The sequence below is a fragment of the Esox lucius genome, chromosome 7 (genome assembly GCF_011004845.1).
Source record: "Esox lucius isolate fEsoLuc1 chromosome 7, fEsoLuc1.pri, whole genome shotgun sequence".
In the NCBI taxonomy this organism is placed as follows: Eukaryota; Metazoa; Chordata; class Actinopteri; order Esociformes; family Esocidae; genus Esox; species Esox lucius.
Genome location: NC_047575.1, coordinates 44,304,541 through 44,325,593, shown reverse-complemented (window position 1 = coordinate 44,325,593; position 21,053 = coordinate 44,304,541). Strand labels below are relative to the sequence as shown.

General features: G+C 40.4%; 1 protein-coding gene across 4 annotated transcripts in view; it reads left to right on the top strand.

Moving 5' to 3' along the window:
• Window positions 1-941: 941 nt before the first annotated feature.
• shroom1 (shroom family member 1) overlaps window positions 942-21,053 on the top strand; it is a 33,529-nt gene continuing 13,417 nt past the window's right edge. For 2 of the 4 annotated variants that reach the window (XM_010871129.5, XM_010871127.5), the window contains exon 1: window positions 942-1,111. The gene's annotated coding sequence lies outside the window, so the exon portion shown is untranslated. Of the gene's footprint in view, window positions 1,112-11,473; window positions 11,561-17,354; window positions 17,589-21,053 lie in introns of those variants that run through there. The other 2 variants (XM_010871128.5, XM_020048027.3) reach the window with 2 other exon arrangements.

Here is a 21,053-nt window from a genome sequence, read left to right as displayed (position 1 = left end):
ACAGGACAAAATCAATTTCAATTACATTTTGTAATGCAACTACATGGGTGAAAGTCCAGTGGGGGTGAATACTCACTGAAAGCTTTTCATTTCTGAATCTGATTTTGATTATAGAAACGTAATCATATTAAAGTAACTACGAAGACACCAAGTTACGATAGAGGCCTTTATAGTTACTGGCCACTTAGGAATTTTCCGGGAACCCCATCATTGCAAAGGCTAGTCTGTAATCCTTCTGGCCCTTGTTCATTTGTTCCAACGCCTGAATTGCCGCCATGTGGACATAATTTGTAATGTCAGTACAATGACTGTCAACCTCGGGACAGCTCTTGGAAACACGAGCGTGTCAGGTGGGCTTTTCGAAGTCGTCTGAAAAGGATACCAAAAAGAGATCCGTAGATAAAGCGTGACCTGTGCATGTTTACTTTCTCCGACTCTGTAAGTGGTTTAACAATGTGGCCTCAGCATTACAAAGTGTGCTTAATCATGCGAGGCCGTGCATTACCGAAACAAAGTATTCACAGTGGTTTGTATAGCTCCAGTATGCAAAGGCTCTTAAAATTAATTAGGTACATCCAATCCACATTGTTCTGCTTGGAGAACATTAACCCTATTGTACCACGGGAATATATGCTGAGCATAGATTCTGCGCTCACTTATTTCTGTTTGTGTAAGGAATTGTTGGTCATTATACAAAGGCATAGACATTTCTTCCGGTGACATTTTTCTTTTAAGAGCTGTTTTTTTTACTTAGATATTAAGAACATTCAGCCACTCGTTCACTTTTGTATAAACCATTTGAAATAAGACAGGTTTAAATTCATGTCAATACGTTTCTACGGGTATAATATAACTAAAAGGCTAATATCCAGAAAGCACCGCCCACTCGTCTGCTTATTGGTTGGGCAGAAATTGTATTACCTATTCAGACTTTCCTTTCCTGTGTGGCCAAGGTAGCAATACGGGAACTGTATTAGCTGTATGACATTATTAGACCGTTTGTTTCACATTTTTAATTCCTTTTTTCATTTAGTTTTAGCCGAAAGTAAGACTCTTAATCTTGCCTGATTGACGGAGAAATTCGCCAATACCTTCAACATCGAGCACCCAGGTATGTTGTTGTTATTATCTAGTTTAGCAGGTGTATCTGTATGGCTGTACTCCTCACTGGATACAGTTTCGATCGTTAAAAAGGCAGCACGTTCATTGTAGTCCAACTGACAACAAAAGTGTAATTGGATTGTAATTACACACATTACTCTTTAAATGTGTTGTTTTATAGTTGTTTTGTTTTATTTACTGAAATATTTCCCTATCTACATAATTCAAGTTTTTGTTCATTAACCGTTCTGCATTGTACAAATGTAGATCAAGTTTGGGAAACATTTCAGCAAATAACGCGTTTTCAAAACGTCCAATGATACAGTAAAAGTGCAAATCTGAGGAATTATAATACATTTCAGCAGTCTTTAGACTTTTGATGACCGGGTTGTAAGATTAATGAAATAGTGAAGTTACAGAAAAAATATTGTAATTTTTTTCAGTAATAGTTTTAGTTTAACATCTAAGTAGATGACAAAATATTTTCTGTCTGCTGATGAGACTAGAGTAGACGAACGGTGAGCGCTAAGGATTTGATTGCCAAAATTAATTTCTGAAGAGGGGCTTTTGTTAATATTCCATTGTAAAATTATGAACTCTATTATTTATTTAACTCTCCGTAATATTACTTTATTACAAGTTTATTTTATTTTAATTAGGCAGTCATTCACATAACTAATGCGAGCTAGTTTGTCATAGTACGTGGGACAGTTTTTTCAACTTACAGCGTCTAGTCCTAATTTGAAGGAATTATGTCACCTTAGAGCTTGTTGAATAATGCAGGGAGGGCCTTTCAGGCTAATTACTTTTTGTATGTTTAATTTAAAATGGGAAAAAAACTGACACCCATTGTTCTGTGTTGTTTTGGGGGAAACCGGACACTGGGGTTTTGTCCTGTTGCTGAAACTGAATCACCCATGCATGGTCAACACTGGCTCTTTGTGTCCTGTTGGACAGGCAGACCTAGTGGTGGTCAGGACATAACTCTGCACCCACACAGGGCTGCCAGGGAATGCGTGTTTGCAGCTTTGCATACACTCTTATATGCAGCACAAACACACAAATGTATGCACACACCTGTGTAGGCGGAACACATGCAGCATACTTGGTCCCCCACAACATCTCTCAAGCACACTCCGCTTCTCCCTTTCCCAAAGGGTGACCTTATCTTGGGCCCACCTAGGATTTTGGATTTCAGATCAGAATCTTTTGACCACGCCAAGTGGCACCTTTTAGTTAATGGTGTTTTCATACAAATATGTGTTGCATTTGGAAAGGAATTCACTGAATGACTCCAATCACCTCCATTTGAAGGGGCCATACGTGTTTTGACAGATTCACTTATGGTTTATTTCATTTATACAGAAGTGGACTTCATCCCGGATTCCTTTATGAGATCCTACGTTTTGCATTGGGTTTCGGTAAACAACCAACACAAAAGCTCTAGCTGTAGCACGTGTGATGCCTAATGAGCGTGGCTGCTTTCTTAAACCACGCTCATGCTCCCGAATCCAATACATAATTTTCAGCCAAACCAGTAAGTCATGGTAAAGACCACAGTGAAAGTCACTAAACCAACACAATTACATGCACAAACACTGGAGAGTCACCTGGAGAACCTCTCCACTGTTGAACAGGGACCTGCCTTCATTTCAAATAATGCAGATCCCACATCCACACACCTCACACCCGCTTTTAATCTGTGGGTCACAGTGGAGGCCTGCTCATGTCAGTGGGGCGACAGTTCATATTTCATCATCCGGCATCAGTTTACTTTCACTGCCCAGAGCACTACTCTGTTTAATACTGTACCCTCCCCCCACCCCCAGTGAAACCATTAATGGATGCATGGAAACACATTTTCTACATTTCTCAGGACAAGTTACACTGTCAACAATAGACCAAAGTGCTACATTATAGACACGACATTTGTGTGTTTACACATCACCCAGTGAGGTAACACCAGGATGTTCTTTCAATAGGTGATTGGCAGAATTGATCTGAAGTCGTATGCCTTGTGCTAATTAGTGATAAACTCTTAAAATGGCAGGGGGCAATATTTAACTGTTAACTGTCCAACATAATCTTGTGGCCTGATATAGCAATGACTCCCATGGCCCAGCATTGCAGGAATATGACAGATCCCGAAGCTTGTCGTCGATGCCTGGCTCTGTGGGTTATGAGTGGACTCCTCCATAGCGGAGTATTGAGTGCATCTCCCTAAGAGAGATTTGTGCTAACGTTGGTCCGCTGGGCTACTGGAGGAAACCAAGATGTCTGACATTCCATACATGCTTGGCAATGTGCCGACCCCTGGGAGGTAGCAGAAAGTCCCCCACCACCTGGATATATCGCAGGAAGCATGGTGCAGCTCTGAACGGTCAGTGTCTCATTGAAGAAGGCCCCCCCCCCACCTTACCATTTCCCCTCCCCTCCTTTAATCTTTGTTCCACTTTCAGTAGAGCTAAAGCCCTAGATACAATAGCTGGAAGAACGGCCATTGTATCTAGAGTTGGCAGTCAGTCCCTGCCAGAGAGACTTGTTGAATCTCTCTTCTGGATGAATTAAAAAGGGTTCTGAGGTCCCGTGGAAACAATGTGAATTGAGAAGAGATCCTTCCAGAGAGGTCATCGGTCATTAGTATGAGACATGGGATGACGGCAGTGGGCCCACTTAGCCCTGTACCCAGAGGACCCTGGCTGTGATCTGCAGGGTCAAGAGTCGTCCGTTCTACGCCCTCATTCTCACTGCTACGCAGCCCTCTAAAGACATTGCCAACGGCCTTTAAACCGCCCCAGTAGGTAGATCAGTGGGAAAGGGACAAAACCTGGTGCGTTTTCCCCGGATTGTTTGATGGTAAAGCTTATGTTTCATGCATTGAAGAGGCTGTGGGGTGTGAGCCACTGTACTTCCCTACACGCTGGCAGTGGGGCTGCCAGGGGGAGCGGTAGGGTTTCATGGGCTGTGATGAAAAGGGGTCTGTGGAGGCTGTCACCAAGACTTAAGATAACTGAGGCTGAAGCAATATGCTTGTTATATTACCTCATAAAAGAGGCATTTACAGTATGCAGAGATGAGGAGGGTTGTACAATGCATTTGGAAAGAATTCAGACCCCTTCACTTTCTCCACATTTTGTTATGTTACAGCCTGTTATTCTGAAATGGATTAAATTGATTTGAAACGACATTTTCCCTCATTAATCTACTCACAATAATGACAAAGCAAAAACTTTTTTATATATATGTTTGCAAATTAATAAAAAAATGTAAACCGAAATATTACATTTACATAAGTATTCAGACTCTATGCTATAAAAAAGGATATTGTGCTCAGATGCATCCACGTTCCATTGATCATCACTGAGCTGTTTTTACAACTTGATTCCACCTGTGGTAAATCCAGTCCACCTGTGGAAAATCCATTTCACTGGACATGATTTGAAAAGGAAAACGCCTGTGTATATAAGGTCCTACAGCATGTTAGAGCAAAAACCAAGCCATGAGGTTGAAGGAATTCTCAGAACTCCAAGACTGGATTATGTTGAGTCACAGATACGGGGAGGCATACCAAAAAGAAATCTGCTGCGTTGAAGGTCCCCAAGAACACAGTTGCCTCTATAATTCTTAAATGGAAGAAGTTTGGAATCAGCAGCACTTCCTAGAGCTGGCTGCCCTGCTAAACCGAGGCATTGGGGGAGAATGGCGTGGGCCAGGGAGGTGACAGAGCTCCAGAGTTCCTGTGTGGTGATGGGAGAACCTTCCAGGAGGACAGTCGTCTTTGCTGGACCACACCAATCAGGCCTTGATGGTAGGGTGGTCAGACGGAAGCCACCCCTCAGTAAAAAGCACATGATAGGTACCTTTTGGCAAACTCCAAGGGGGCTCTCAAGTGCCTTTTGCTGAGGAGTGACTTTGCATCTCTTCCACCAGTTAAGTTTGTATTGGCAGCACTGTGGCCCGCCACTCTCCTTTTTACGCTATGATCATTTTATTTTGATAGAAAAAAGACATTTTCATGTAGTGTAAAAGGGTGAAAACGGTCAATAGTCACCCACAGAGGAGACTGGGAGCACCTTCTGCACACGCAGGGACTGCATTCTGAAGTGTAAATACACAAATATAGCGCCAATCTGGATTTGAGACACGTTGGGGGTGAAGTTCAGGGTAAAATGATGCCTCATTTGGTTTAAACCCAAAAGCTGTGATGTTGTTGCCTTTTCCGCTCGTGCTTAAGAAATCTATTGACTTTACATGAGCACAATTCCTGCCCAGTTTCAGCCCTGCCTACACAAACTTGGGATTTGTTGTGAGAGTTGGGTTCTCCCGGAACATGTTTTTCTCCATTGCGAATGTACGAGAAAAGCTAGCATTTTTCCAAGACCTTGTGCTGTTGCCCGTGGTATAGCAAAGCGAGACAAGGCAAGGCAAGGCATGTTTTCAGCCCACTTTCGAGTTTTGTGAGCACAACACTTTCTCTTTGCAAGTATAAATAGAAACTGTTATTTGCATATTATGGACATTTTATTTATATCAAATTGTATTCATGACAATAAATCAAATGTATTTATAAAGCCCTTTTTACGTCAGCAGATGTCACAAAGTGCTTTTACAGAAACACCCGGCCTTAAACCCCAAGGAGAAAATAACAGTAGTGTTGAATTTCAGTGGCTAGGAAACACTCCCTAAGAATGCCAAAACATTGGAAGAAACCTAGAGAGGACCCAGGCTTTAGTTACTTTTGTTACCTTTCCTGTACATTTCCCATTCCCCCCGTAACCTCATCTCAAACACCCGTACGCACATGTTACAAAGTTCAAGCTGTGTTGCGCTGTGGCAGTGCTGCCGGGTGAAGTTTAACTTATGTGTTTTGTTTCACAGCCTCCTCCTTCTCATAGCCTGTGCTCAGTATGAAGGCACCTTCTCTTATAGGTGGCCTTTGTGGTCAGCCAAAATTAGTCACGTTTCTGACTGCACCCAATGGAGATTACAAATCACTTGACTACTCAGAATGGTAGTTATTAGCATTCATTTTTTTTTATTGTAATTTCATTATATAACGATTTTGAAGAGTGTCACATGTTATATAGTGTGGGAAAGGCAGGCAGGACTGGAGTTCAAGTACAGGATCTTTCCTTACAGGAACGTACAGTAGTAAATACCAGCTACAGCAATCCTCACACAGAGGTAACGACTAAATGCTTACAAGCGCATCCACAAAGACAGTGTTTAAAGACAAACAGAACTGCAAACGGTCCCCTTCGGCTGGGATACAAGGAGTTGGCAGAGTAGAATGGAAATGAATTGAATCAGGATTATGGTCGATTCAGGACTGTGGAGGTGGAACTGTAATTAAAGGGTGTTACTAGGCACTGCCTTATCACTAAGGTATACTTACTATTGAATAAATGGCTGTCTGTGAGCACCGGAATCCCTGTTCAAAGGCCTGGTCACTGCCTTATAATGAGGGTGCCAACATTTGCGGGAATTCTGCTTGTCACCAGGAAGCAGACTAACAATGTAAAAATTGTTTTGCGAATATTTAGTCCAACCTGTTCCATCCATTAGTTAAATGTTGAGAGGTCAATTTCAGGCATGTTTGACTTGATTTTCTTTTGAAGGGTCCGCATGGTTCCTTTTATGTTTTGCTATTCAAACCTGATGCAACATTAGGCAAATCATGCTGCCCTGTAGCTGTGAACAGGCCTGACACTGGCCTGTTCACAGTATTTTGACTACAATTACAGTTTTGGCAACAATGACATTTAATTAGCATTTACATGATATGATATATTCACACTAACAATTAAAAACTCACTGTGCCTGAGGTACGCCATAAGGCAGTGCTTCGGCCTACCCCTTGACTTGGAAGTCTCTGATTCAAATCTGGTAGTCTTGTTCATCTAAATAAGATTGTAATGTAAAAACTTTGTTGTTATGCATTTATGTTCCAAAACATTATTCTTACATTGAAGGAGAGTTTAGGAAAGCAGACTGATATTCAATGTAATGGAATCTTCGGATATTGGGAAGCAACTCTGGTAATCGGAATGTCCTTGTCCTGCTTTGACCAGACATGATGTATAATATGCATCCTGTTTTCTCCCCGAAGGCGGGTCATTGGCTTTGAACATATAGCTCGTTTCACAGATAGCTACTCCAGGGTTGTGGGTTTTAATGCAAATTAAATCATATAGATATAATTCTATATATATTTTAACAAAAGACTATCAAAAAATAGGCACAATGAATATTACATTTATAAATAATACGGTATGATAGAAAATAAATACACATTCTCTTTATGTAATTGTGCGTTATACATTGCCTGTATAACAAAATAAAGCAAAAATGTTATTGTAATGAAAATTATTTTGATTGGATGCCTGTTCAGACCAAAGCACAATCAGTTGAAAACATTGTCTGACACGCTAAAGCAATTGGCCGATATATTGGTTCATCCCAAGTAAACATGATACCTCAGCATTCACCCCTAGATACTTGAGTACATGAGGTCATACTGGGAATTCCACAGGAACAGAGTCATCCTGAGACTCGTCTTTCACTTTGAAATCTATTTGAAATGTTTTCTGTCCTTAGTTGTTGGGTACAAGGTCTGTATGTCAGCAGACGACTATGATAACAGAGCAAATATGATTCACAGCCTTCAGAAGAACTTTGGACTGTAAGAAAGTATGCCGCATTGTACTTGCTCACGTTTGGTGCAGTTCCACAGTGATTTCTCACGAAAGGTTAGGTTAGAAGAGTCATGTGTCGGAGGTATTCTGATCGATTGAGATGGAGGCCCCGTTAAGGATATCTGAATGACACAGAGATTAACTCACTTGGTTAGGGAGACTTGAGGTGAATTCAATGGGATGGTTGAGGGAGAAAGATGTTTGGAGAGGGATTGTGTGAATGATAGCTGGGATATCACCTGAATTGATACCAACCATTTGGTAACCTGATTGATTGGACACATTCATGTCATGTGACCCTCTGAGATTTTGCCTTATTGGGTTTTACATTAGACAGATAATAGCTCAGATTTAGAGATAATTCCAAATAATAATGTCAGAATGTTGTCTTTGGCATTTAAAGGGATAGTTTGAACTAACATAGTTGGGTGAAATTCCCCTTACCTGGGGTTGTGTCTGAAGGCCCAAGGTGTCATATTTCATGATTTGCCTTTTTTTTTTGCCCAGCCTTGAGTTAGAATCATTAGCTTTGTCCAAATTCATTCTTAAGCTGCATTTCACATGGGAACTGATTCAAAAGTACTTCAAAATAAGAATCTTGCCATCATTTGCCTGAAGGAGCCTGTCGATATTGTCATCCCTGAAACAAAGTTGGTCATTTTTAAAATACACGTATTATTTTCAACTACCCTTATACCGTCTATATTTACCGATATGTTTTTTCCCACAAACCTTATCAATCTGCATGTATTTTCTGACCCAAAGCAGGGAAATCATATTCCGTGACCGATGTAGTCTTTGACTGTGATGTTGTCAAATGATTGAAAGTTTGTTTTCGAGCGCCCCCCCCCATCCCCCCCCTCAGACGCAACACCAGGTAATGGGAATTTCACTCAAATATGATTTGAAGTATTGTCCCTTTAACAATTTGCCCCTTCTTCTTATGCATAGTTTTGAAATAAGACTTTGATAGTAACAGAAAGCTGCTGTGCTTATTGTCAATCCAGCCCCAGTCTTGATGTGGAGAACAGATCCTCCTGTCTATAAGTTTGAGAGATGAATGTGTGGAAGCCACGTCAGTATTTTTCTTCCCATCTCCCAGTCTAGATATGGACATATGACTTAATACTACCTTTGACAGAAGAACCTATTTGGTTTGCCTGCTTCAGCCTTATCAAGCACATTCCTTCCCTTGTGTAAAGAAACAGTCATTATCAGTGCTCCTGACTGATGTCCACGATAGGGCATGGGTAGGAGTGCTATGCTGGAATCTGTCCAGTAATGCAGCAAGTCAATCTCACTGCCACGCTAACAAATTACACCATGCCTGACAGCCACCCTACGGAAACATGTCGCCTCTTTTCTTTAGATTTCCACTGAACTCTGGGATCCAGTGACTAATGAGGATATCCTCTAATCTCTATTGATGACCCCTGTCAGGGCGTGTTGCTCCTCACAATATAACATACAGCGTCCGTAGCTCGGTGTTCTACTCACTATGGCTGTTGTGTTATTTCACCATTCAAAATTATTGTTTCATTTATCTCTACTAACTCCCACTGAGATTTAAGGAGAGATTGTCGTTTGAATAGGCACATATGTTTGTGGTAAAATGACGGTCTGAATACAGGTTGCTGGAGGGTGGAAGATATCTGACCTTGATCCCCCAAGAACTCGGTGTAGGCAAGAAATGCCTGGTAATAAGGGCACCCACATCTGATGACTAAGGAAAACATGAAAGCCGAAACAGACTACAGCCCAGTATTGTAAAACCGAATGTGTCAGCAGAGATTTCTAAAAAAAATGGGGTCCAATATAAAAATGTATGCTATTGGTACTACCTAGAAAGATCCTGTAACTGCAACAGGCAAAAAGTTCTGGGAAAAGTGGTCTGGGACAGTTGTGGCCAGAAGTGACTTATGTAACCGCTCAGAAAGACTCATAGACAGGTGTGTTGTTTTGCAACAAAATCAATTTATGCATATCTTAAGGGCAAAACACACAGGGTAGGCGTAGAATCATTTGTGTGTGCATTTTCTTGGAAAGGGCAACCTCTAAGAGTCATTTCCAGTTGAAGTCCTTTTCATAATTGTACTTAAAGGGATAGTACATCAAAATTACATGGGACAACTGACAACATGTGAAGTACATTTTGTCTCCAAATATTTATTGAAAACATTAAACAGAAAATCAGCAATTGTTTGCTGATTTTAAAGAATCATTTATTTAGCTTTTTTTTTGCCATATAATAAAAGATATGCTTCAAGTTAAAACGCCTAAAAACAAGATCAGGTATCAAGAACAATATACAACCAGCTTAAACCAATATTGTAACATACGGCCATTTAATCCTGTGATGCGCATGCATTGACAGCTATAGCTCCTAATTGGGGTGGTTGTCTGTTCTGAAATTTGTAGATGCTTCATGCCATTCATAAAGCATGAAGCACAACTAATATTATCACCAGAAGTGTTTGGTTACTACTGTGGACTACTGTGAGGTATTAAGAAAACAAGCCACCTGAGGAACATTCGTAGACCTACGTCAGCCTCCTTTCGGGAAGTGTGTCAATTGTTTGCAGTTTGTATTCCACATCCTGACTAATTTTCTGTCCTTTCACACATTCAGTAGCCTGTTTATTTCACTGCTGTTGTATCACCTGTAAGTTATGTTGTATGTTTTTTTTTTATTCAGTACGTAACACAGAATGATTATATTGTAGCCCAGGGTTGCGTGTTTTTCAAGTTTCACCAAAGTAAGTCAAGACGTCGTTGTCCTTTCTGTGTTGTTTAACCCAAGATGGCCTAATTTGTTGTGGCTCTCTGACAAAAGGCATATGGGGTTGGCTGAAGGATAGCTGTTAAACACACTGAACATGGCCTTCAATTATGTTTTATGTTGATTGTACTTGATTGTAGACATTGAGTGTACTGTACATAGATTGTCCCCCTAATTGTTTAATATTACTAGCTTTCGGCCTCAGGTGGCTCTTAAAACAGAAGTAATTGTATTTTTCAGTGCCCACTTTAAAGTAATAAGGTGTTACATGTAATAACCCTGCTCTTTTGTCAGCCATACACTCTGGTAGATGATGCTTTACAGGTTAATGTTTAATCAGGTTCAGCTTTGGGAGAATTCAGAATGCTTAACTGTGGTATTTTTATAGTGCAGAATGTTCCAACTTGCTCCCTGTCTGCTGAAAAGGTTAAATATCAACTGGTACAGGCTATCGGGCAGAATCTGTCTAACAGTGTCAAGCTGATGTCCACTTCATGCTTGGTGGACACATTCCAATATTAATCTGTGAGAATGTGGTGCTTACTAGTGCCTGTTAGCCTGTCACTGTTGCTCAGGGCCTGGTGACGTTAGTAGACTGCCTAGTAACATTTCACACTGACTGCCCTTCAATAATTCAACCTCGCTGCCTTTTCACAAAGCTCTTCCTCTCAACCTTTTTTGAATGGTGGCATTCTCTCTTACCTTGGGATGGAAACAAAAGTCTTGGAACTCAGAACAAACAAATATACATTACACTGTGTAGTTTTCTATCTTTTTCTTTCTTTGTTAATGCTGAGTCTGGAAAAACGTGATCTCCTTTTGTATTCATAGATAGAGCTATGTAAACGTGATAGCATTAACCAGGTTTTGAGACGGGAGGGGTTTGTTTGCAGGCATCGTTTACAGAGGAGGAAGTAAAACAAGCTGATTCTTCGGGATCTGATGGAGTACGACTGTTGAAATAGGTTCATGAAGAATTTATGCAGTGAGTTATATTCTTCAAGAATCAAGTATATATAATTGATTTATAACTCCAAAATGTATGTAGAAAGTAACAAACCCAGCTGTATCTAGTATGGTAAAGCTACCAGTGATTTAAAGGCACTGGAAATGTATTTTCTACTGTAATTTGAAAGACATTCACTTTGGTACTGTGTCCATATTGTCCCTGGGTTTCTAGTAGTTGGACCATATAGGTATAATAGCCGAAGCACTTCTGGCCATGCCTCAAATGATACTTTTCCTTTAGTTATATTACATACCGAAGAAATGTATGTCGTGTCTTACTTGTTCGCCAGGTGCCACAATGTGCAAAGAAGGTCATAAGATAATGTCGCCCTCTTCCTTGCTATGTCAAAGCTGATAGCGAAGCACGGATCAATCGCCTAGGGATATTTGCTCATCTCCCTTTCTAATGGCCGATTAGGAGAACAAATCTGTTTGTCCCCCCCCCCCCCCCCCCATTAGTTATTTAGGTTACTAATTATTATTAAACAGGTCTTATTTTTATTAATTATTATCTATAATTATTAAATGTCTTATCGCTGCTTCCGGAATGTATGTATCTTCAGAATAGAATTGCAGTAGAAATAAATGTAATGCATTCGACTAGCAAAGGTTATGGTGTTACATTTAGGTACACGGGTAAATCTTCTTCCTGCATGTTTCTATATGTTCTCCCATGTTTGGAACAACCTAACGATCATGAAGAATCATCCATTCTTTGAGTTTTGTCAAAAAGTGAAAATGTCATTTAGTCCTTTAAAAAAAAAAACTTTAGAGGTTGATGTTGAACAACAGCATTGAAGTGAATTGGTGTGATTCATAATAAATCCATAATGATCCTTTAATTTCCTGTTTAGCTACTGTAGCAACTATTTTATCACAGTTAATGAGTTTTAATTAGGTAGTGCCTGCCTTGCTCTGCCGAGAGTCCGTATCAGATTACGCTGTAGCTCAGCTGTCGATTGATGCTTAGTTACACAAGACGTGAGGGAAGATGTTGAAGATGATTGGCCTGTGTCTATCATGTCAGGAACTTGTCAGGTATGTCTTATCGGCTAATGAAGGCCAAGTTTAACAAGCTGTTCCATCAGGTCTTCAGTACATTTGGGTGAAATAGTCTGGGAATCAGATTACTAGACAGGTGTGCATGCTCTGGTAAACAGACACTTACAGTGACAGACTTTCTGGGAGGCAATTTATAAAAATGTAATGTACAAATTATACATTTTGATTGCTGGGATGATTGGCAATACAAGGCAATGTGAATAAAAATACATGCCTTTAAGTAGCTAGATTAGTACTATTAAGCATATTTGCTATAGCCTAACTAGATCATTAGAAATAGATTACAGGCTTAACTGCTTGCTTATCTAATCTTTTCTAGATGGTTTCTAAATGGTATTCTTTCTAGCTGTCGTCATGGGTGAAAATAAAGGACTCCTATCTCTTATTTTCTTGGTCCTACAGACAAATGTAAAAATGCATGCGATAGCTTTTATCTCTGGACAGTAACGGCAGTAACTGTTTGTTGACACTCCAAGCTCTTACATGTTGTGTTAATAAATAGTGAAGGGTAATATGATTATTCATTTACCTGCATTAAATGAAGATTTTTAAATCAAATATATCTCAAGGCTAATTTCAAATTGGTCTTCATATGAGGTAAACTAAAGTCCATTTAACATACAAAAATCTATAGAAATCTCACTTTACTAATAATTCATAGCAAGTACCAGCCAAAGATCTGACTACCAATGACTTCAACAGTTTTCAAAGGGCAATCTGGGATTGGTACAAACATGATCATTTGTATCAAATGGATGATTAGATCCACTTTTTTGTTTAACCCAGAGTCCCTCTTTAAAACCTTGTGTGGTAGTATTGCATACAGAAATTTATATTATACATTTTCAAATACTTCAATTTCAATAAATATAGGTTTTCCCCACCATACATGAAACGGAAACCTAAGAAAAAAATGATTATAGATTTTATTTTAAATTTTTCTACATAAACTTTGTAGACATTTCCTAAATATCAGTGTTATCAACAGAGAACCACAATATGGCTTTAATTTGCTACATTTATTTTTCTCATTCTGAATGCATCTGAAATAATAAATATATGAAAAATATAGCTTATTGACAAAGTGAAAAAAATCTTCAAATAGAATTATGAATTTTCTTTGAAATGGCAGTTCATATTGTGCTTAAAAATCACAGACTTTTAGTAATATGCCAAAAACGTACATTTAATTTAAAATGCATAATACTTATACAACTTATACAAGCTCCCATCAAGAGGTGCTACAGACACTCGTTGTATATTTGATTTATCTAATATACACCGATCAGCCCTAACATTATGATCAATGACAGGTGAAGTTAATAACACTGATAATGTCGTTATCATGGCACCTGTCAGTGGGTGGGATATATTAGGCCGCAAATGAACATTCTGTCCTCAAAATGTATGTGTTAGAAGCAGGATAATTGTAATGGCTAGACGACTGGGTCAGAGCATCTCCAAAACTGCAGCCCTTGTAGGGTGTTCTCGGTCTGCAGTGGTCAGTACCTATCGATAGTGGTCCAAGGAAGGAAAAGCAGTGAACTGGCGACAGGGTCATGGGTGGCCAAGGCTCCTTGATGCTCATGGGGAGCGAAGGCTGGCCTGTGTGGTCCGATCCAAAAGAAATTGCTGAAAAAGTAAATTCTGGTACTGAAAAAAGGTGTCAGTACACACAGTGCATCACAGTTTGTTGTGTATGGGACTGCGTAGCCGCAGACCAGTCAGGGTGACCATGCTGACCCCTGTCCACTGCCGAAATGTGCCTACAATGGGCATCAGAATTGGATCACAGAGCAATGGAAGAAGGTGGCCTGGTCTGATGAATCACGTTTCCTTAAACATCACGTGGATGGCCAGGTGTGTGTGCGTTGCTTACCTGGAGAACACATGGCACCAGGATGCGTTATGGGAAGAAGGCAAGCCAGTGGAGGCAGTGTGATGCCTTGGGCAATGTTCTGCTGGGAAACCTTGGGTCCTGCCATTCATGTGGATGTTACTTTGACACGTACCACCTACCTGAGCATTGTTGCAGACCATGTGCACCCTTTCATGGCAACAGTATTCCCTGATGGAATTGGCCTCTTTCAGTAGAACCAAAAATGGTTAAGGAATGGTTTGTGGAAAACAACAATGAGTTCAAGGTGTTGACTTGGCCTCCAAATTCCCCAGATCTCAATCCAGTTGAGCATCTGTGGGATGTGCTGGACAAACAGGTCCGATCTATGGAGGCCCCACCTCATAATTTAAAGGACTTAAAGGATCTGCTGCTAACGTCTTGGTTCCAGATACCACAGCAGGTGACCTACACAATATTAGGGAGGTGGTCATAATGTTATAGCTGAATTATGTAAGTGATAAGGCCACAAAGAGGGCCAGAGAGAACCACAGACAGATAAACTGAAGTAGCCTCTATGTTTTGGGATTAGATTCCAAAAATGATATCCTTGATAGAATCCATAAAATACCAAATTCTGGTAGTTTACTGGTAAATCGCGAAGGTTTCCACTGTCATTATTTAACTATTAATTATATATTCCAATGCTCCTGGGTTGGAGAGGGTATGAGCAAATGTAGAGCCTATAAACATTCCAGTCTCAGTGTTCCGTCTTCAGACTAGTGCAGCTTGCATTCCATATCAATTCTTGGATATCCTCTAGGTCCCTCAAACTCCCAAGGACCTTCTTATGTTCAAGCAATAAGGAGCAAGAGGTGTGGTGTATGGCCAATATACCACAGGTAATATACCAATATACCACAGGTAATAGACCAATATACCACAGGTAATATACCAATATACCACAGGTTTCTTAGGCACGATGCATTGCGGAGCACCTGGACACAGCACTTAGCCGTGGTATATTGGCAATAAACCACAAACCCTAAAAATGCCTAATTCCTATTGTAAACCAGTTGCCAATGCAATCAGGGCAGTAAAAAGTGATGTGATGTCATACCTGTCCAGCAGTTCTCCAGCTCTACATCACTCATGTTAGCTGGCTGCAATGACATCAGCCTGGTAGAGTGCATGCAGGTTCCCAAGTGGTCTGGTCTCATGGCACTGAAACAGAGGTCAGATTGGAAAAATAATTACCTATGAAAGTCTGAAATGCACTTACAGAAACCTGCCTTGCCTGGCGTAGCAATCAAATCTTCTTACTGAGATCTGAAACCCTGATGCTAAGCATTTTAATACACTAAGTTTTAACTACATAGTGCCACATACAGCATAGCTGACCTACAGTATCATACAGTATCAGTCAGTATCATACAGTATCAGTCAGTATTTCAGCTTCACTGGAACTTGCCCTTCAGTGCTCAGATATCCATGACATTTTGCTTGGCTGTCAACTGTCAAAACAATTCAATAGTAATGTGAACACATTGGAGTCAGCCCTGTGGTTTTAATTGGTGGGTCAGTGCACTGGGTGTTACGAACAGGACTTCAGCGCCTCTTCCAAAGCCTTCATCACTTATTCAGTGAGTTGACAGGTGGGAATGGCAGAAAGATTTGGAAATAACAACAGATCACCAAAACAGCACCTCTTTAGACCAGATTCTTCTGTGACCGTACTATGAAACAAAACATCAAGCACCTTGACCGAGTGAGCATGAGGGAAATATAGCACAATATCTCACATAAAGAAGCATGCTCTACTGAGATGTCAAACTGTTTACCACAGTCAAGGTTTGAGTTCCAACTGTGCCTGTGACTGACATGTCGCTGGCAGTTCCATGGGGCTGTTCATGCTGGCTAGGCGTAGTCAGGGCTGGGCGGACGCGACTTTGCCAAGGCGGTTGTTTGTTCTCTCATTGTACTTCAGCTACTACCTCATTTCAAAGCTAACTGATGTCATCAGTTGAATGATTGTGTTCTGGCATGAGATGATCTGAATGACACCCTATTTCAAATTGCAGTGGGGGGAAAACCAAAATGGCTAGGTGGCGAATATATAGAAAGAAGGCATGCCACAATCTTTAACCCTCCGGAGCCCATTTGAAGTTGCTTTAATTTCATATACAATTGGATCATATAATTAGGGAGGAGAGAAAAATGGGGTAAAAAGCAACAACAAAAAAGCTCCTATCTATAGGCTAACCAAAAGTTTGTAGTTGGTTGACTGTGATGCAAACAGGTGAAACATGCCTACACTTTTAGATAAAAACAGGAAAGTTCACCTGTGAAAAGTTTTTTTTACTGTCTTGCTCAGTGACAGAACCACAGGATTTCTCACTTTGTCAGGTCAGGGATTAGACCAAGTGACCTTTTGTTAACTGGTCCAACAGTCTTGACCGCTAGGCTACCCTGCAGCCCCATTTAAAATTCTTGTCTCTTTTAATCTAAGGGTAGCAATAATTCAGGAAATGTCTTGTCTTCAGCCGCCGACAAAGCTTTCTGTTGTGAAATGTCATAACATCTCCATGATGCAACAACGTTTCATTAGCCACAAACAAGTTCTAGGCTCAAGGTTTGGAAATGAAGACTAATGTTTTGGTGCTTGAGGACTGTAGTAGAGGGGAGGGGCGGGGTTCCCGGCTGTCCTTCTTTGTGAGTATTTGGGTGAGAACAGCACCCACCCCTGCTGCTTGGCTTTCCTCCATGAGTGGAGGACCCTGGGAATGAATGGCGCCCGGGCCCTGTCTTTCTTTGAAGCCAGCCTGGAATGCGAGGCCCTTTTTTTTTTGTTCAGACGGCACTAGCTATCTGCAGTGAAATATTCCCTCGGCCACTGCAGTCATTGTGAACCAGCAGGGCAGACGCACACGTCACTGGCGTGCCGTTGCTGCTTCTCTGTTGGGTACAGGGGTGAGAGGGACTCTACTTCATTCCTCCTGGAAACCAGTTTGGTCTTGGTCCTTCTTCACTCAAGTGTGTAGATGTGCTGTGTGTTTTCTCTCATGTGGAATCAAAAGCTTGAGCACCAACTTTGTCAGTGGATTTGGTAAGTTGTTTCCATTTGGTTCAAAGGGGAATTAAGTCCCTCTGTAATGGTTTACCTAGCAAACTAGGTCCGTTTTCTGGTATAGCTTGCTGGTGTGCATGTGTGGTATTTGTGCTATGCATAGGTGTGTGTGTGTGTGTGGGTGTGTGTGCATGTGTTTGTGCATGTAATGCGATGCGCCTGGGACGTTCACCCTGTGTTCTCCATTTGGTCACTTGCCGTCCTCCATCAATTCCACATGGTCAGTCTCCTGTTAGTGCCCGTTAGTATTTTCTGGCTAACAGTTCAGGACAACAATCACTGCTCCTGACAGTCAGTATGCATGTTAATGCATGTCACGGTTGGAGGGTTTCTTGCACTTCTTTCTTATACCCTTTACAGACAGACTGTGATGCCTTGGGAGCGCTTCATTTATGGCATGAAGTTGTATATCTGAAAGGGCACATTATGGCTTTTCAAATGCTGACACGATGCCTTCTCGTCAACCACCAACGTACTGGCATTTCCATAGTCTGTTAAGAAATGCTGCATCTGTGGCAACTGTCAATCAAATAATCTCAAAGCCTAATATGCGTTTTGCACAGCCTATGTTTCTGCTATCTGTGTGCTGATCTCTTTCTCTCTGTGGTTTATTTTTAACATGACTTAACAGGATATTTAGTAGAATCAATCAATCAAGTGTGTTTCATAATGTCCTTTCAACATCCACCGTTGTCACTAAGTGCATCTACAGATACCCAGCCTGAAACCCCCAAAAGCAAGCAACAGAGTTGATGCACAGTGGCCAAGAAATGCAATTCATCTTGCAGCCCTACCATTACCAAATTGAATAAAAACAACAAATAACACATTAATCCACCACATTTAAAAGTATTATTTTCATTAGACGCAATCCAAGGAACTAATAGGACCTGTACTGTAGAGCACTAGTAAAAAAGGTTTTTGAAATGAAATAAAATACATGTTCTGATTTTTATTCATCTGTTATAAAAAAAAAAAAAATAATCTAGATTATTTTTAAAAAGCTATTACAATTAAAATAAAACCGTGTCCTATAGTTTTTGTTCATTGGCAGTACCACATTGACAACGACTGATTACAAATGTATTCAAGGACCCTCAGCTCACTCACCTGTAACAAACTGGTATCACCAGTGTTTATTTTTAAGAAGTTATCTTCTAATAAAGTTTTTTATGTGAGACATTTGAGGATGACATTGATAATTTTATGCTTTTAAATTCATTGTGTCAGTTGGTGTTAGTTGATATTATTAAGGTTAATCAAGTAGAAAATGTAACAACTGTGCTTAATCAGGGCCAAGAGAAGTGGAATTCTGTAAACCTATAGGGCAGGATGCATGAATACCAAAGGTTTTTCAAAACGGAGCAACAAGTGTGAGAGAGGCCTCATGTAACTAAATAATTAAGGTTGATTATTAAAACCCACCCCTTTGGGTCAGTCATTATACTTTTGTAAATGCCAAAACACTTAACACAATGAAAATAAAAATCGAGCCAGTGATCGGGGTAGTGCCATATTATGTGTAAATCACTTCAAGAGATTTTTCTGGGGCAATCATTTAAATTTTTGTGAATGCGGAATATCTATGCCAAAACTTCTAATTCACCAAGGTTTTGTCACCGTCTGAGATAATGAACGGGACGTACAAACATGGGTGCCTACTAACACAGCCTACCCCACGCATATAAGAACAGTCAGAGGGAGCTCCATCCACAGTCCCTCATCTTTGGCAACAATGAGTTTTGAAGGACTTTAGCATTTGTGGCCTCCATTTTAGAAAAACATCATGTATTATTGTTGTTACTTAGAATTGGTCAATGTACCCAAGTATACTTTTCTTTATAGAACAGAGAGAACATGTGTTTAGTTTTCTCCCAAATGTCCAAATGCCACTACTACAAGAACCACCTAGTTCAAGTACAATGTGATTTAGAACAGAAATAAGTGCTGGTTATTTGAGCAATGTGTACGTGTGTTGGCTCATGAGGGAGTGGTCCCTGATGTCCACGGAGGACTGTGGAGCTCATTGGCTTTTCTTTGTGTTGGCTACATGGATGTGTTTGTATTTATGACAGATATGCACCACCTAAGGGGACCTACTGTAGGTGAAGGTCATGGTTAATCTCTACAAAAAAACTAGCCTTTTGATTTGAGTTTTTGCCGGACCACGTAAGGGGAGCCGGCCAAGAAGAGCGAATGTCTCTTACTGAGTGAGTGAGTGAGTGACTGACTACCCCTTGTTAAATAGCGTAGTGGTTAGAGACACAGACTCTCACGCAGAGGACCAGTGTCCGAGCCTCTTCGCAGTTAAAGCAAAATATGCACTAGGATTTGTTCAGGATAAACAAAAACTGGCCACAGCCTTTTGAAGCTATGTTATATTAAGCCAAAACAAAAATTGTGTACTGTTATATTCAGACTATTTCTGGGGGATTTCTGAAGTATGCGTCCATGCATGCTTTTTGGGGTAGCCTAATATACAGTAGCTCACAATCCCTTGCTCAGTAAGAAGAGGGGTTTCCTTCATTCTCATCTTTTCACTTGATGAATAAATCAGTTATCGTCACCTACATTGATAGTTATTGTATCAATGTCATTCATGAATGAAAGGAAAAACTAACGCTGTTGTGCCATGAAATTAAACAGTTTTGGCAGTGTAAAGTTCATCTTCAGTCTCGCAAACAATTGCTTAGTTCTTATGACTATTCCAAGTAGTTAGTAGAAACTAGTAAGCCTATTACTGGCTAATAAGCTGTTAAAACGTCCAGTGGCAAAAGCCATACAGTTCAAAGATGCTATTTGTGGAGGAAGTAAACTTAATAAGAAACGTTATTCAGTTTATCACAATGGTGTGTAGCGAAATAGTCAAACTTGACCGACATGCAGCATTCGTATAGCTTCGTGGCATAGTAGTTGACGACTATCGCATGGGAGACCCAGGTTTGAATCCAGTTGAGGTTAACAACATTCATCCCTTCTAATCGGGGGTCGGCCGAACTAGGCTTTCCTGGTTGGTTTTCTTGTTTGTCCATTGCACTAAATTGGTTTCAAAACCAGAGGTGCGAAATCTCATGATTGGGAACATCAAGCAGACTCAACAGACCAGATGTGGATTTGTGGTTTAACAAGTAGATAGGAGTTTTCTCAAATTCTTAGTGCACAAACTTAATTTAAGACACTGCCTAACTGTCAATACTACAACCACATCGAAGTGACATATTTTACATTTTTGTCAAAAAAAGACTTCATGTTGAAGCCTCCACTTTCAATATTTTGGCGCAACATGACTACTAGACTTGATAATGATTAACATCTGTATTTGTTTTGTTACTCCATAATACATTTGTATGATCAACGAATATGTGACCGTGGGGCTGTGACCAGTGTTGCCAGATGTGGAGGTTTCCAGATAGGATAGTATAGAAGAAATTGTGTGTGTGGTTT